Below are 13,939 nucleotides of genomic sequence, written 5' to 3'. Positions count from 1 at the left end.
TGCGTTGTAGCCGAAACGTCGTGAGAATTATTTTATTGTGTTTTATTTTTATTATTTTATTATTTCCCTTCTACGTGACTTTACTGAAAGAACCAAGAAGATGAATCCCTGCAGTCACGAAAGCTTTAAATCCAAATTTAGTGTATTTTTGTTTAGGATACATAATATCATGAGGTGACTTAATCCGTATTATACCATACACTGTGGTAATATAATAAAAAAAGTTTTTTTTTATTTTGCTTATGCTTTCGAATTTTCTCATGCTTCTAAGTCTTCCACGACATTCGCATTTTATCTCAAACGTTGTATTTCTCCACCCCTCAGGAATGAAGTGAGTCGTGGCATTGTCCGAGGTTGGTTTAATGCGCTTCCGTCTGGGAAGGCACCCCAAAGACGCAGAGATGACAGCACTTTGACAGAGTGCACTGGTGTGAATTTACGGTGATTAAACAGAAGACGAGCAATTAAGACCACTTGTGATGGCAGTCTGTTCTCCTCCTTGATGATCAGAGATTGACAAAATAAGTGTGCCGGATTAGAGCTGAAAACCAAGCAAGGATCTCAATGGAGAGCGTCCCAAGACACTTTTTTGCAGACATCCGGCGTTCAAGAAAATGTCGACGGCAGACGCCGTTGATTGCTTTTGAAAAACACTTGGTCATATACAGGCAGAATATATTGTTTGTGAGTTCAATACAAACGACTGCTTTGTTCCTGGAAAGGGCATCTAAATGGGCTAAATTATACGAGTGGACAATTGGCCCATATTATGTAGGGGCTCTTGACAGAAACATGGCCTATGAGATGGGTATAGAATTTTTCCTCTTTGGGGATAAAGAACTATTGACATGTGTGTTGAGTTTTTTGGTGTGTGTGTTTGTGCACCACTATCAATGCAGTATCACCGATTATTTTGTTGTTTAGCATTCTAGATGAATGCACGTGCAGACAGACAGGGGAGGCAACTGCTGGAACATACTCTAAGGGCAGATGAGATGATTCATCGATTAATATAGCTGCTAAAGTAGGAAAAATACATGCATTGAATCAAGTGTTAAGCAGTCAACATTTTTCACTGCATTTACGTTGGTTGTAAAGCCTTTTCGGGACTCTATAAGCCACCAGAGGCCGCTATATTCACCACAGATTTAGTGAATCAAATCAATCCTTGAAAAATATCGCAAAACTGAAAATGTGACAGTCACTTTGCTACAAGATACTTTGCATCAAAATATTATTGTTTTAGTTGAGGTGGTTCGGGCACCCGGTAAGGATGCCCCCCCCCGCCCCCCCCCCCCCCCGGTAGACTCCACCTATTACTCTAACGGGCAGCAGCAGCAGCTTGTCCCACTGGGCCAAGACCCCGGAGCAGGCCCAGGATACGATGGCGGGACGATGTCGCTCGGCTGGCTTTGACACGCCTGGGAATTACCCCGGAAGAGCTAGAGTCTGTGTTTAGTAGTGCAGTGTTTAGTAGTGTATAATGTAGTATATAGTGTAGTAGTGTATAGTGTAATAGTGCATAGTGTAGTAGTGTATAGTGTAGTTGTGTATAGTAGTGTATAGTGTAGTAGTGTATAGTGTATAGTAGTGTATAGTGTAGTAGTGTATAATGTATTGTAGTGTATAGTAATGTATAGTGTATATTAGTGTATAATGTAGTAGTGTATTGTAGTTTATAGTAATGTATAGTATAGTCGTGTATAGTAGTGTATAATGTAGTAGTGTATAGTAGTGTATAATGTAGTAGTATATAGTGTATAGTAATGTATAGTGTAGTCGTGTATAGTAGTATATAGTGCTGTAGTGTATAGTGTATAGTAGTGTATAGTAATGTATAGTGTAGTAGTGTATAGTAGTGTATAATGTAGTGATATATAGTGTATAGTAGTGTATAGTGTAGTAGTGTATAGTGTAGTAGTGTATAGTAGTGTATAGCGTAGTAGTGTATAGTGTATAGTAGTGTGTAGTAGTGTATAGTGTATAGTAGTGTAGTAGTGTATAGTAGTGTATAGTGTATAGTAGTGTATAGTGTATAGTAGTGTATAGTGTATAGTAGTGTATAGTGTAGTGTATAGTAGTATATAGTGTATAGTAGTGTATAGTGTAGTAGTGTGTTAGTGTATAGTGTATAGTAGTATATAGTGTAGTGTATAGTAGTATATAGTGTATAGTGGTGTATAGTGTATAGTAGTGTATAGTAGTGTATAGTGTATAGTAGTATATAGTGTATAGTAGTGTATAGTGTATAGTAGTGTATAGTGTATAGTAGTGTATTGTGTAGTAGTGTATAGTAGTATATAGTGTAGTGTATAGTAGTATATAGTGTATAGTAGTGTAGTGTATAGTGTATAGTAGTGTATAGTGTATAGTAGTGTATAGTGTAGTATATAGTGTAGTGTATAGTAGTGTAGTGTATAGTAGTGTATAGTGTATAGTAGTGTATAGTGTATAGTAGTGTATAGTGTATAGTAGTGTATAGTGTAGTAGTGTATAGTGTATAGTAGTGTATAGTGTATAGTAGTGTATAGTGTATAGTAGTGTATAGTGTAGTAGTGTATAGTGTATAGTAGTGTATAGTGTAGTAATGCTGGAGTCTGTCGCCAGGTAGAGGGAGGTGTGGACCGCCACCACTCAACACGCTGCCGCCGCGACCCTCACCAGGACAAGCGGCCTGAGAAACGAACGAGCGAACTTTGTGCGTAAGATAAAATGGGAATAAAAAACATGTATTTTCCCATTGTGACAGTGATTCGGGAAATTCATGACCAGAGAAGACACTTTACAGGCAGGTAATTGCTTTAAAAAAAAAAGACAAGAGTCAAGCACAGTGAGAATGCGTCGTTTAGTGCATTTTGTTTGGAGCTACACCCGTCATTTACAATTAGCATATTTTTTTACATGCAATGTAACGTCAATTTAGTGCGTGGAGAATAATGCAGGCGACATTTAATCAGGTTGAGTTTTGCAGTATTCACGTTCGTTACACGGGGAACCCCCCCACCCCCGCCTCCGCCCCAGTATTTATGAAATAATGTCGAAGAAGAGATTCAATAAATTAATTATGGCATCACGTGGGGCGGTCAAGATTTCTTGAGAATTAGCTACCGGGAAGAAAAAAAAAACAAGTTGCACTGGGCTAATAAAATAATAATTAATCCTGTGCATATGCAAAACTTCACCTCTGCATTACAATTGTTCGTACAATAATTACGCATGCCTGTCTGCATGTCTTCGTAGCCAATTTAATAAATATTTAAGCGAGTAGTGATGATAATGTTTCGTCAAAAATGAACAGAAATATTCATCTAAAAATATAACAATCATCATTTGGATTCACGATGCGCCCTTAAACAATGAATCTCAAGTAGCATGCAAGTTAAGGAGGAAATTTCGATTTAAAGCTTTCGTGACTGCAGGGATTCATCTTCTTGGTTCTTTCGGTAAAGTCACGTAGAAGGGAAGTAATAAAATAATAAAAATAAAACATAATAAAATAATTCTCACGACGTTTCGGCCACAACGCAAGCAGCCGTCCTCAGGTGAAGAACATGTCTGTCGATAAGACGGCTGCTTGAGAACATGTCTGTCTTATCGACAGACATGTTCTTCACCTGAGGACGGCTGCTTGAGTTGTGGCCGAAACGTCGTGAGAATCATTTTATTATGTTTTATTTTTATTATTTTATTAATTCCCTTCTACGTGACTTTACCGAAAGAACCAAGAAGATAAAGGAGGAAAACAAGTGAGAAGTAACTGGGGAGAGAATAACGAAGGAGAAATACAGAGGTGCATCTTCACTCATAATCGCCATTTGATTGGTGACATTTTACGAAGATTATTCAAGAGAAGCTGGAAGATTGCATATAATCCCATAAAACAGAAATGTAATATTCAAGTTTAGGTACTGTGTGGTGTCCTGTGGGATTTTATTTTTCCTCCAGAAGTCTAAATTATTAAGTTCGCCAGGATTTTGCATGAAGAAAGCCAGAGATGTGGCGATCCACACAATGAATTGTGAAAATGTAATCTCGTCCTGACAGCATCTAAAAGCACAAAAATTGAGATGGCGCAGACTTCAGATACAGATATTGCTAACATTTACAATAAAACTTTGACAAATGGGCATGTGTAAATCACACTTGAGCATGAAACGTGATGTATTTATGTTGAAGGCAGGGCCCTACAGCGTCATACAATCGTTCCGTGCCCGTGACCTTGTCCCGTTTATCTTTAATCTTGCATCATGGCACTATTGTTGTATATCTGTAAATGACATCGATGTTATCGTAATACACGTGTAGTTAAGAAGGCTTTTCAATAAAACAAAATGCAGACAATCACTGCAGCAGCAACAATTTTGTTCACCTTCTTGGTTCTTTCGGTAAAGTCACGTGGAAGGGAAATGATAAAATAATAAAAATAAAACATAATAAAATAATTCTCACGACGTTTCAGCCACAACGCAAGCAGCAGTCCTCAGGCGAAGAACAGGTCTGTCGGGAAGACAGCGTCTGAATGTGAGAATTATTTGATTAATTTTATTATTTTATTATTTCCCTTCTACGTGATTTTACCAAAAGAACCAAGAAGATGAATCCCTGCAGTCACGAAAGCTTTCAATAGAAATTTTGTTCACTTCGTATTTACGTATGAATGTGGAGCTGTCAAAAAGTTTTAATAAGAGGAGCGTTAATTATATCAGTCTCTGAGACGCGGTGGCTAAAAAGTGGTCTCCGATAAATGTATTACATTGAATTATTCATATATGAAGGCAACAAAAAAATATCAAATGGGCCCTTCAAATGTTGTGAAATCTTGCTTGCAAAACAATCTCCTATTCAGGTTGCAATGGCACATGAGGTAGTGGTGTGGTCCGTGATATATGAATATTCAGCCACCTCTCCATTGAGTTTGTTGCACTTACCATGCACCTCTGATTAGCACGGTTGGGCTACGTACGGTGCGAAAGAAGTTCACCATACATACATTGCTGCTGATGATCACACTACAACCGGCAACCACTCGAGGCTGAGTCAATCTACTAAAGGCCCAAACCAGGTTTAAATACCAAATGCCAATGCATGTGTGTTTCTAAAGCTATTCAAAGGCAAATATACCCAGTGTAACCATGCAGACTGTCAGGGCATGTGCTGTTAGCGAGCACCTATTAAGGCAAGTGTGGGGCACACAGGGGTGGCGTGGCCAACCACCACGTCTGACGGCAATTATCTCCCACTGATTTAAGGCAGAGTCGACTTACAGGAGAACCAGGGCAAGTTCAGACCCTGCTTGCCACTGATGTTACCCATGGCAGGTAAATAAAGCTCAAGACACTTAGTCCGCAATGCATTGCGCATACCACTGCACCATACAAAGACAAAGATCCCCCGTATAGTCTCAACAGACTGATTCCGCAAGTAATGTGAGTGAGTAGCACCCATGAAGACTGGCACAGCACACGAGGGGGTGGGTGGTCAGCACCACACCCGGCCGCTTTTGTCTCCCGAGTGGCGATGTCTGCACACCGCACCGGGTACTCATTTGAGGCTGAGTCGACCTAGGGGATGCCCAGGATCGGCTCACATAATCGTCACTAGTTTTGGCCATGAGCGGGAATCGAACCCGGACAGGGGTGTTCTTAGCGAAGCGCACGAGCGTACGCAGCAAAACACACGTGGCACTCGAACGCAAAAAAACAATATATATATCTTTCTCAGGATCTTAGTAAATAAAATAAAAAACGAAAGTGTTGCTTATTTGTTCACGAGAGGATTTACATGCATTGCAACAGCTCCGGTCCCTCGATCACGATGACAAGCGCCTTTATCTGTACGGCGCCATGCCCGCCCGAGACACGAGTGCAGATGAAACCGCATGGCCGGTTATCACGCTTGTCCTTCAACTTCGCACTCACACGACCAGTGGTCTCGTTCGCCTATAACTCATGCAACGGTGTTGTTTCAACAGCTGTCCAGATGGCCCGAGGATAACTTCACGCGTCCACCCCAGTACCTTTTCCTCTCCCTTAAGAGGCATGTTTACACCCACGCCGATGTTTACACCCACACTTAATGGCAAGGACCGAGTCGTTCCAAGAAACTCGAGGGGAAGTTTTTTGGAGCCCCCCAAAAAATATAATAACCGCGTTGGCGATGCTTTCACGACCCTGAAATTTGACGAGGGCACAATATATTATTTTAAGCATGCAGTCGTACATACACCCCCATGCCTGCCTAACTTGTTTCCACCTACACATTCTGTCGCTAGCTTCGTCATGAGCTGTGCTGGGGGGTCACACATTCGGCCGCGTTGCTTCAAGTGTCTTCCTCGCACTGACATCTCCAGCCGCTGAGCAAACGTGTCGTTCGTGACCCTTTCACTCAGATTTATCCCGAGGCCCAACTTTGCAGCCCGCTTTGTTGTATGATGATGCTCTTGCAACGTTTTCCCCGCGGTTCGTTCCCACCGGAGGTTAACAGAGTCTACAGTGCGTACAATCGCGGAGCTATTTGGTCTCAACAAAGACAAAGATCCCCTGTAGCATTAACAGACTGTTGGGGCAAGTGCTGTTAGCGAGCACCTATTAAGGCCGGCAGGGCACACAAGGCGGTGGGTGACCAGCACCACACCTGGCCGCCTTTGTCTCCCCAGCGGCGATGTTTACACACCGCACCAAGTACTCATTTCAGTAAACCTAGGAGGAGGCCCAGGACCGGTTCAGATTAACGGCACTGGTGTTGGCCATGAGGGGGAATAGAATTCGGGACGCTGGTTTCGTAGCGCAGCGCGCTAACCGCTACACTACCCCTAGTCTAAACACAGCTGTGCAGATACACACATTACACCACCCATTTGTCTGACACAAAGAACGCAGTTCAATTGAAGAGATCAATACATGTCGACTCTGAGATGTACAGTGGACAACGCAAAGATAGTTTAACAGCAAGTAATTACTAGCCGTATAAATCACGAAACGAGTCATCGTTTGAACTGTATTCTTACACTCACAGGTATTAAATCATGCGGTGAGAAGATTGAATATTTACGACTTACTCAAACAAATATGCCTACGATAGACCGATGTTGTATTTCGACTAAATGAATGGACAAAACTGTACAATGAGTCAATAAAGGAAGAAAAAAAAAACATGATACAAGCAAATGGTGAAAACGAGACGGAAATATGAGATGCGAAAGCCAAATTGAGATGCGTAATTGAGACCATTAAGGAGGTGCATTGGTAGATGCAATAGGGGGAGGATGGAGTAGATCAGTGGTGCAGTGGATAGCACACTGCACTGAGAACACAGAAACCTGGGTTCGATTCGTGGTCACAGCTAACATCAGTGACATATAAAGTTAACTATTTTTTTTATTTTACCAGGTAAGCCCCACTGAGCTATATAGCTCTTTGTCAAAAGCGACCTGGCCACAAATAATAGCCCGAAGTGGCTTATCCTGTGGGAATTTATAGCAGCGAAATATTCTAAACGCATCTTTCTCAACGTGGAGGAAAAAATCGGAGGACCTGGAGAAAAATCCACACGACCACGAAGAGGACATGAAAACTCTAAATATACAGCAGGTGTCACGGTCGGGGGATCGAACCTACGACCGTCCTGTATACCAGGTGAGGTATATAACATCTCGCCATGGCGACACCTCATATATGACATGTGAACCAGTCCTGGGCCCCTATCCCTTCCCGAAACCATCACTGACCATCGTGGTGGTGAAGTTGTTTCATCAACCCTTACGACATGAGATATGGCTTTCATCCAGCAGTGGATTTGTAAAATGCCTCATCCAGCAGTAGGTTGGCAAAGGACTGTAAATTAACGTTAAGTTATACATTATAAGCACTTCCAAAACGAAAACATATTTTTGACCGATCTTTAATCAGTCCCAAACTACTATAAGGCAACAGCATCATCCATGATTCGAGTATCATAGCATAATTTACGTACAGAGCCATCGAGGGATCAGAGGCACGAAAAGGAGGTAATGTAAAACAAAAGCTGACAAACATACCTTGCAGACTCACCATATGTACCTTGGGAGTTCACTAAGAGGAATAACACTTTTTAAATAACTTAATTTTGTGTGCATGTTAGTGTTAATAAACGTTAGGTAAATAATTTGCTAATACCAATTTATTCTGTGCTCACGCAGTAAATCTCTAGTGTATGCAAATGCGGGAAATTAAATAAATAACACCCACGTGTTTATGGTGTCAACCAGCGCATAAACTGCAAATTGAAAAAAAATTCAAGAACCAACCGTGTTCTGACTTAAGTTTGCGTAGCGTTCTTTTGCAACACATCGCATATCGTACGACCGAATAATGCGGTGGCATATGCAAAATATATATAAAATACACGCAACCCCTTTTTGTAAATCCACCACCGGATGAAACAAATCATTTGGTGATTCTCCGCTGGCAGTGGTGCGTAAGCGCAAACATCAAAACAAGAATAACTCTACAGAATCGTCAATAACACTGTCCTAACAATAAACAATGAACAATATATTGTAGGCGACGTTGCAATTGACCTCTATATACCCTGCATAGAGGGTTCATCACGTGTCAATCAAAGCAAATTATTTCCATCCTCAGATCTGGAATAAACCATTACAGTAGATAAAACATCATATATGATTTGTTTGCGTGTAAAGACACCAGTGACCATGGCTGAGACCAACAACTTTTTTGGGTTAGATCGCGTTATTTATAAATGTGTCGTAACCCTCCACCACCCGACACGGCCAATCAGCAAAAAAAGTGTCACGTTGACAAAAGACAAAGAGTTCACTGCTTTAGCCCACCGGTGTGTTGAAGCGTGAAACCACAACATTACAATTTTTGAGTTCGACGTTTCGCTGGTAATTGCATCCAGCATCATCGGGCAATTCGCCAGAATATTGGTCGCGAAAGCCTACGTGTTCAACTGAGACCAACAACTTGCTATCCCCGAGACATCTGCAAGTTGCCGGGTGGCTCCCGTTTCACCGCTGAATCATGGAACGCGCAAGCAGTTTGCGTTAATTTAATTTCGAGAGGCGTAACGCCATTGTTTTTTTTAAGACATCGCACTCGCAGCGGAGAACTGGAGCGACACGACCGCAGTTTTTGATTGCCGGCGCTAAACTGTGCCACACGAGCTCGCACATGGCTTTGCGGGAGCCTCGGTGCCAACAAAGTTATTTTATTTTATACTCTTAGGTTTTTTCGGTAAAGTCACGTAGGTAAAACATAAAAATGTAATTAAAATTAATAAAAATCACGACGTTTCGGAGGCAACACAAGCTTCCGTCTTCAGGTGGAACCGTCACAGCACGCTTGCTGTATCAGCTTTATTTTTACCTACCCGACTTTACCGAAAAAAACAAAGAGTATGAATCCTTGCAGTCACGAAAGCTTCAAATCTAGAATTATTTTATGTTAGTTTTTCTTTGCGTACGTCACCAGTGCAGTCAGGTGTGCAGTGGGCATATCACCGCCATTTCCCATCAGCGTTGGAGTGCACCAAGGATCGGCCCTGTCACCACTCCTGTTTATCCTGTGCATGGACACGATCACTGCCGACCTGCACACGCCCCTCCCATGGTCAATTCTCTACGCGGATGACGTCCTCCTCTCAGATGAAGAGAGAGGAGAAGTGGAAAGACAAACGCGCCTGTGGAAGGAACGTTTGGACGAAAACGGGATGAGGTTCAACATCAAAAAGACGGAGTATATGGAGTGTGGCCCCCAAACCGACGGCACCATCAGTATTGACGGAGAAGATCTGAAGAAAGTGACGGACTTTAAGTACCTGGGCTCCACCATCAGCTCAGATGGTAGCATCACGACTGATGTGAGGTCACGAGTCAATGCGGCGTGGATGAAATGGAGGCAAGTCACCGGAGTCCTCTGTGATCGGAAAATGCCGGATAGGCTGAAGGGAAAAATATACAAGACCATCGTCCGACCGGTGGCACTCTATGGATCCGAGTGCTGGCCAGCCACAACTGTACACGAACAAGCTCTCCACACCATGGAGATGAGGATGCTCAGATGGAGCCTCGGGCTCACTCGATGGGATTGTGTCAGGAACGAAGACGTTCGGAAGCGACTTGGTGTGGCCCCCATTGCGGACAAGATGCTTGAGGCAAGGCTTCGGTGGTACGGCCATGTGATGCGAAGTGAAGAGTCATCAGTGGCCAAGACTGCCGTGCGTATTGAGCCAGAGGGCCGCCGTCCACGCGGACGTCCGAAGAAGCGATGGATGGACCGAATAAAGGAAGACATGAAGACGGTCAACGCATCCCCTGAAGATGCCCTGGACCGAGCCAAATGGAGAAGACAATGCCGAAAAGCGGACCCTGCGCCACAGCGGGAACAACGCTAGGAAGAAGAAGAGTTTTTATTTGCGTACGTCATCGACCACGGAACTGGAAGAAAAAAACTGACGTCATTACCATCATTGCGTTACATCATCGTCATCATCAGGACTATCAATGCACATGCTTTGGGTCTTTCGGTAAAGTCACGTAGATAGGTTCGATTGCAACACAAGCGGTGTGTTGTGATCGAAACATCGTAGTTTTTTGTTATTTTCTTTGAACCTATCTTCGTGATTTTACCGAAAAAACCCAAAGAATATTAATTCCTGCAGACACGAAAGCTTTGGGTCAAGATTCATCAATGCACAGTTTATCTTCAAATTCGATTTGCATTCACCTGTTAAAAATTGCACAATTGTTGTTATCTTGTGTCACTTGCGGCCTTGCAGACATTGGATACCTTAGAGAAAACCTAATCATGCCTGAGAGTCAATCAGTGCGTAGCTCAGCTTGGCGATTTGAGTAAAACCATATGTCCAGGTCCTAATCGCAATGATGACTTCAGAAAACAATAAACATGTACATATAAACACGTGGTCACAAAAGATAATCAATAATTTGCCCCGTTGGGTTTTGCATTGTATTGGTAGTTTTTGTGGTTATATGAAAAGCCGCATAAATCAAGGCAAACATTTTACGTTGCATTCATTTTTAAATAGCATTTGTGTAACAAATTCAGATTTAATATCGATTGTATTTTGCCCTCCCCTATTGCATTTGTTATCCTGTTGTGCCAGTCTTTTATTTACTTACTTATTTCCACTTTCTTTCTCATAATGCCATTATCCTTACTCTCTGGTTCTTTCGGTAAAGTCACGTAGGTGAAATAAATAAGAATACAAATTTAAAATAGAAAGTAAATAAATTAAATCGCGACGTTTCGGAAGCAACACAAGCTTCCGTCATCAGGTGGGACAACCACAGCAAGAAACAAATTGCTGTAGTGGGCAAAGAGAGATAATTTATATAATCGCTTGTCACAAGTAGCTCTTATTTATTTTTTATTTTTTATTTTATTTTATATTTTTTATTCTTATTTTTTTCACCTACTTGACTTTACCGAAAGAACCAGAGAGTATGAATACTTGCAGTCACGAAAACTGCAAACCATTCTCCCTCTTTCTCCTCCTCAATACCTATCTCTCTCTTTCTTTTTAGATGTATGTTGAACTTCTTTCACACCGTACGTAGCCAACCGTGCTAAGTGGAGGATTGCAGTTGGGGACCAATGTCATTTGCACACTGTGTTTCCCCATTCTTTGGGTCTCTGTATTGGTGTTGAAAATATACATACAACAAAAAAAACACATTTCCATTTTGTTTAAGGCTTAGAGAAATACGGTGCAACTCCAAGGAAAACTTTTGTCCATGGATCCACAGCAATCGCCCCAAACACAGCTAGCGACAGCGTATTCCATCATCAGCTAAAAATAACCAAGATGGGGGAAATACGGTGAATATTTCTCACATTCGCGCCATCGGCAATTAAAGAGCAGAGTTCACGGAGCCTCAGAGTCTCGTCAGCTTGGGGATTGGGAGACCACAACCCGTTGCTTTTATCCCAGCCACGGCCAGCGTGCCTGTTCCCTCGCCCTGTCCATGAGATAATTATGTCATTACGGCGGTGGCAATCGAGCGGAGCCAGACGCGGCATAAAGACAACAGGGATAAATCAGATGGAACCCGTCTGCGCTGTGAATTATGAATACAATTACACGCGATTACCTCACGCAGAGCTGATCATTCTTTCTTTCCTCTATTTTTTCCGGCAACCCCCCCCCATCCACGACCTCCCCCCCCCCGCCGCCTCCCGGCCCTGCCACGACCGTGGTATTATGAGTAACTAGTGGTGCATCGTTCGGCGAATTCCTCATAATTTATACAAACGTGAGTGCGATAAGCATGGAAAAGAAGGGGGGGAAATGGGATTGCAGGGTTTAATCTAGGCACTACAGATTTACTGTGGGAGAACGTGGGCCCTGGTAGCATTTCATCCATCATTTAATCCTGGCCCTAATGTGCGCTTTGAGCTGAGGTTGCAAATGCCCTTTCATGTCAGTGCTTTATTATCCCCTACTGCTAATGCGATGGCGAACATTAAACACTTTAACAATTTGAATATATTTATAACGGAGCACCAGTCAAGGGAATCCAATATGGGCGAAAACTGACGCCATCTTCTAAGTCTCATCCACGAGAGTAAGCCACCGATATCACAAAGGGCTCCGTAATGTATCGCATGGCTGGCGATTTTTGAAATTTTAAACGCCGCTATATTAATTATTTCAAATAAATATGACGCTAAGGTGATTTTAATCTCAATGAATAGGTAAAGACCCCCAGACTCATTTTCAAGGGCAAATTGGGGCATCAGTTAAGGTGGGGGGGGGGGGGATACTCTGCTTAATCATTAACGCGCATAAAAAATTCTACCACCGCAGTGAAATTCATACACTGGCGAACATTTGTAATCATTGTACAGATTGGTCAAATTTGATTAAAGCATTTATAAACAGGCATTCGCCGATTTGCGCTTTGCTCGTGCAACTTTATTGAAGAAAATAATGCATTTTTTTTTGCTAGACTAGATTTGATAATAAAACCTTGATATAAATATTCGGGCTTCGTGGAGCAAATATTAGGTAAATGTGCCGCATCACTCTTACTGAAAAGGACGTCCACTCGACCACGGATCGCAAATCAACATTACATTGTGCTGACTTGTATACTGCCTAATCCAGCATAAAAAAAAGCTGGTTGGTAATTCTCTGTGATCCTGCCTTTGAACTTTCAGGTTATTTTACAAGAGGAAATCATTTCAAATATTCAAGTGCAAATGCTCTTACCCTACTCGGCCATTTAATTCTCTTGCAACAGTGCATTGGGGAACCTTCTGGAGAGGACAATCATGTTTTTAATTAAATTACACATATCACTGTATTCATTAGTTTAACATATGTTTCTTTTCTTTCTTATTAAAGCATAAACCAGTATATTAAACTACCTGCAGACAGAAATACAAAAAAACGCAAAATAAAGCCTCATATATCATGCAACTATCCTCACATTTATTTGCCACGTGGTCTCATTTAACGCGATTGTAAACAAAAGCAACGGGTTTTATTGCATAAACCCTTTTACGTAAGCAGCCCAATTGGTGCTCTTTGTAAGAAACAAAACTGAAATAAGGAAGAAAAAAAATCTTCTCGACGCTTGCACAAAAAATTTGACGTAAACAAAAGATCACTCATCTGAGCGTAACAGACACTGCTAAACGCTTGCTGGGCCCTATGTAATTAGATGTGAGCTGAATTGCCGCAATTACTGGCAATGCATTTCCAGCGTTGAGCACGGCAGTCTTGAAGACCCTTTGCTGGAACCCCACCGAGGCCCGGTAGTAATTGAGACCCAACTGTAAGCTCTTTACAGAGGGGAATATTTGAGCAAAGTGCCATCAAACACTCTTGGGAATTAATGAATGAAGAAAGTTGGCCAAGCCTTGGCTAACTGACTGAGGGATCAAGACCCTAGCCCAAAAACCCATGTCAT

The 13,939-nt window shown here is 42.1% G+C and overlaps 2 protein-coding genes across 12 annotated transcripts in view; both read right to left on the bottom strand.

The window, feature by feature from the left end:
* LOC133356599 (forkhead box protein P2-like) overlaps positions 1-13,939 on the bottom strand; it is a 292,969-nt gene that overhangs the window by 36,387 nt on the left and 242,643 nt on the right. The window lies entirely within an intron of this gene.
* The window catches only part of LOC133356600 (uncharacterized), a 490,957-nt gene continuing 479,651 nt past the window's right edge, over positions 2,634-13,939 (bottom strand). For both annotated transcript variants that reach the window (XM_061574219.1, XM_061574222.1), the window contains exon 5: positions 2,634-2,674. The gene's annotated coding sequence lies outside the window, so the exon portion shown is untranslated. The remainder of the gene's footprint in view (positions 2,675-13,939) is intronic.

This window comes from Lethenteron reissneri, chromosome 54, assembly GCF_015708825.2.
Source record: "Lethenteron reissneri isolate LAM-NWPU_2019-01 chromosome 54, ASM1570882v1, whole genome shotgun sequence".
In the NCBI taxonomy this organism is placed as follows: Eukaryota; Metazoa; Chordata; class Hyperoartia; order Petromyzontiformes; family Petromyzontidae; genus Lethenteron; species Lethenteron reissneri.
The sequence above is the reverse complement of the archived record's forward strand: the minus strand, read 5'-3'. Positions and strand labels throughout refer to the sequence as shown.